General features: G+C 52.2%; 1 non-coding gene across 1 annotated transcript; it reads left to right on the top strand.

Moving 5' to 3' along the window:
• The first annotated feature begins 3,654 nt into the window (after window positions 1–3,654).
• Window positions 3,655–3,728, top strand: TRNAN-GUU (transfer RNA asparagine (anticodon GUU)). The gene has a single exon. It is a non-coding gene; the product is annotated as a tRNA-Asn (tRNA).
• The last annotated feature ends 593 nt before the right edge of the window (window positions 3,729–4,321 follow it).

The raw sequence follows: 4,321 nt of genomic DNA, 5'->3' as shown, positions 1-4,321 counted from the left end.
TGTTAACCGAAAGCTTGGAGTTTCGAGCCCACCCGGTAGTGGCGCGGCGCTTTTTTTAGTTTGAGCTGATAGCTTTGAAGATATGTTCTGATGGTGGTGAGAGTGGAGCAGGACTGTCTCCGTGGCGCAATTGGCTAGCGCGATCGGCTGTTAACCGAAAGGTTGGAGTTTCGAGCCCACCCGGTGGTGGTGCGGCGCTTTTTTTCTTTGGGCTGATAGCTTTGAAGATATGTTCTGATGGTGGTGAGAGTAGAGCAGGACTGTCTCCGTGACGCAATTGGCTAGCGCGATCGGCTGTTAACCGAAAGCTTGGAGTTTCGAGCCCACCCGGTAGTAGCTCGGCGCTTTTTTTTCTTTGAGCAGATGGCTTTGAAGATATGTTCTGATGGTGGTGAGAGTGGAGCAGGACTGTCTCCGTGGCGCAATTGGCTAGCGCGATCGGCTGTTAACCGAAAGGTTTGAGTTTCGAGCCCACCCGGGGACGGTGTGTCGCTTTTTTTTCTTTGCGCTGATAGCTTTGAAGATATGTTCTGATGGTGGTGAGAGTGGAGCAGGACTGTCTCCGTGGCGCAATTGGCTAGCGCGATCGGCTGTTAACCGAAAGCTTGGAGTTACGAGCTCACCCGGTATTGGTGTGGCACTTTTTTTTTCTTTGAGCTGATAGCTTTGAAGATATGTTCTGATGGTGGTGAGAGTAGAGCAGGACTGTCTCCGTGGCGCAATTGGCTAGCGCGATCGGCTGTTAACCGAAAAGTTGGAGTTTCGAGCCCACCCGGGGACGGTGTATCGCTTTTTTTTCTTTGCGCTGATTGCTTTGAAGATATGTTCTAATGGTGGTGAGAGTGGAGCACGACTGTCTCCGTGACGCAATTGGCTATCGCGATCGGCTGTTAGCAGAAAGGATGGAGGTTCGAGCCCGGCCGGAGGTGGTGCGGCGCTTTTTTTTCTTTGGGCTGATTGCTTTGAAGATATGTTCTGATGTTGGTGAGAGTGGAGCACGACTGTCTCCATGGCGCAATTGGCGAGCGAGATCGGCTCTTAACCGAAAGGTTGGAGGTTAGAGCCCACCCGGTGGTAGTGCGGCGCTTTTTTTTTCTTTGGGCTGATAGCTTTGAAGATATGTTCTGATGATGGTGAGAGTGGAGCATGACTGTCTCCGTGGCGCAATTGGCTAGCGTGATCGGCTGTTAACCGAAAGCTTGGAGTTTCGAGCCCACCCGGGGACGGTGTGTCGCTTTTTTTTCTTTCCGGTGATAGCTTTGAAGATATGTTCTGATGGTGGTGAAAGTGGAGCACGACTGTCTCCGTGGCGCAATTGGCTAGCGCGATCGGCTGTTGGACGAAAGTTTGGAGGTTCGAGCCCACCCGGAGTGGTGCGGCGCTTTTTTTCTTTGGACTGATAGCTTTGAAGATATGTTTAGATTGTGGTGAGAGTATAGCAGGACTGTCTCCGTGGCGCGATTGGCTAGCGCGATCGGCTGTTAACCGAGAGGTTGGAGGTTCGAGGCCCCCGGAGTGGTGCGGCGATTTTTTTCTTGGGACTGATAACTTTGAAGATATGTTCTGATGGTGGTGAGAGTATAGCAGGACTGTCTCCGTGGCGCAATTGGCTAGCGCGATCGGCTGTTAACCGAGAGGTTGGAGGATTGAGCCCACCCGGGGACGGTGTGTCGCTTTTTTTTCTTTTCCCTGACAGCTTTGAAGATATGTTCTGATGGTGGTGAGAGTGGAGCACGACTGTCTCCGTGGCGCAATTGGCTAGCGCGATCTGCTGTTGACCGAAAGGTTGCAGGTTCGAGCCCACCCGGTGGTGGTGCGGCGCTTCTTTTTCTTTGGGCTGATAGCTGTGAAGAAATGTTCGGACGGTGGGGAGAGTGGAGCACGACTGTCTCCGTGGCGCAGTTGGCTAGCGCGATTTGCAGTTAACCAAAAAGTTGGAGGTTCGAGCCCACCCGTTGGTGGTGCGGCACTTTTTTTTCTTTGGGCTGATAGCTTTGAAGATATGTTCTGATGGTATTGAGAGTATAGCAGGACTGTCTCCGTGGCGCAATTTGCTAGCGCGATCAGCTGTTAAGCGAAAGGTTGGAGGTTCAAGCCCTAACGGGATTGGTGTGTTGCTTTTTTCTTTGCGCTGATAGCTTTGAAAATATGTTCGAATGGTGGTGAGAATGGAGCACGACTCTCTCCGTGGCGAAATTGGCTAGCGCGGTCGGCTGTTATCCGAAAGGTTGGAGGTTCGAGCCCACCCGGTGGTGGTGTGGGCTTATTTTTCTATGGGCTGATAGCTTTAAAGATATGTTCTGATGGTGGTGAGAGTGAAGCAGGACTGTCTCCGTGGCGCCATTGGCTAGCGCGATCGACTGTTAACCAAAAGGTTTGAGGTTCGAGCCCACCCGGTGGTGGTGCGGCGCTTTTTTTCTTTGGGCTGATAGCTTTGAAGATATGTTCTGATGGTGGTGAGAGTAGAGCAGGACTGTCTCCGTGGCGTAATTGGCTAGCGCGATCGGCTGTTAACCGAAAGCTTGGAGTTTCGAGCCCACCCGGTAGTGGCTCGGCGCTTTTTTTTCTTTGAGCAGATAGCTTTGAAGATATGTTCTGATGGTGGTGAGAGTGGAGCAGGACTGTCTCCGTGGCGCAATTGGCTAGCGCGATCGGCTGTTAACCGAAAGGTTTGAGTTTCTAGCCCACCCGGGGACGGTGTGTCGCTTTTTTTTCTTTGCGCCGATAGCTTTGAAGATATGTTCTGATGGTGGTGAGAGTGGAGCAGGACTGTCTCCGTGGCGCAATTGGCTAGCGCGATCGGCTGTTAACCGAAATCTTGGAGTTTCGAGCCCACCCGGTATTGGTGCGGCGCTTTTTTTTCTTTGAGCTGATAGCTTTGAAGATATGTTCTGATGGTGGTGAGAGTAGAGCAGGACTGTCTCCGTGGCGCAATTGGCTAGCGCGATCGGCTGTTAACCGAAAAGTTGGAGTTTCGAGCCCACCCGTGGACGGTGTGTCGCTTTTTTTTTGCGCTGATAGCTTTGAAGATATGTTCTGATGGTGGTGAGAGTGAAGCAGGACTGTCTCCGTGGCGCCATTGGCTAGCGCGATCGACTGTTAACCAAAAGGTTTGAGGTTCGAGCCCACCCGGTGGTGGTGCGGCGCTTTTTTTCTTTGGGCTGATAGCTTTGAAGATATGTTCTGATGGTGGTGAGAGTAGAGCAGGACTGTCTCCGTGGCGCAATTGGCTAGCGCGATCGGCTGTTAACCGAAAGCTTGGAGTTTCGAGCCCACCCGGTAGTGGCTCGGCGCTTTTTTTTTCTTTGAGCAGATAGCTTTGAAGATATGTTCTGATGGTGGTGAGAGTGGAGCAGGACTGTCTCCGTGGCGCAATTGGCTAGCGCGATCGGCTGTTAACCGAAAGGTTTGAGTTTCTAGCCCACCCGGGGACGGTGTGTCGCTTTTTTTTCTTTGCGCTGATAGCTTTGAAGATATGTTCTGATGGTGGTAAAAGTGGAGCCTCACTGTCTCCGTGGCGCAATCGGCTAGCGCGATCGGCTGTTAGACGAAAGGTTGGAGGTTCGAGCCCCGCCGGAGTGGTGCGGCGATTTTTTTCTTTGGACTGATAGCTTTGAAGATATGTTCTGATGGTGGTGAGAGTATAGCAGGACTGTCTCCGTGGCGCAATTGGCTAGCGCGATCGGCTGTTAACCGAGAGGTTGGAGGTTTGAGCCCACCCGGGGACGGTGTGTCGCTTTTTTTTCTTTTTTTTGACAGCTTTGAAGATATGTTCTGATGGTGGTGAGAGTAGAGCACGACTGTCTCCGTGGCGCAATTGGCTAGCGCGATCTGCTGTTGACCGAAAGGTTGCAGGTTCGAGCCCACCCGGTGGTGGTGCGGCGCTTCTTTTTCTTTGGTCTGATAGCTGTGAAGAAATGTTCGGACGGTGGTGAGAGTGGAGCACGACTGTCTCCGTGGCGCAGTTGGCTAGCGCAATTTGCAGTTAACCAAAAAGTTGGAGGTTCGAGCCCACCCGGTGGTGGTGCGGCACTTTTTTTTCTTTGGGCTGATAGCTTTGAAGATATGTTCTGATGGTATTGAGAGTATAGCAGGACTGTCTCCGTGGCGCAATTTGCTAGCGCGATCAGCTGTTAAGCGAAAGGTTGGAGGTTCGAGCCCTCCCGGGAGTGGTGTGTTGCTTTTTTTTGCGCTGATAACTTTGGAGACATGTTCTCACGGTGGTGAGATCTGAGCACGACTGTCTCCGTGGCGCAATTGGCTAGCCCGTTCGGCTGTTAACCGAAGAATTGGAGGTTTGAGCCCTCCCTGGAGTGGTGTG

Source organism: Rhipicephalus microplus, unplaced genomic scaffold (assembly GCF_043290135.1).
Source record: "Rhipicephalus microplus isolate Deutch F79 unplaced genomic scaffold, USDA_Rmic scaffold_59, whole genome shotgun sequence".
NCBI classification, from domain to species: Eukaryota; Metazoa; Arthropoda; class Arachnida; order Ixodida; family Ixodidae; genus Rhipicephalus; species Rhipicephalus microplus.
This window is presented reverse-complemented; position numbering and strand designations above follow the sequence as displayed.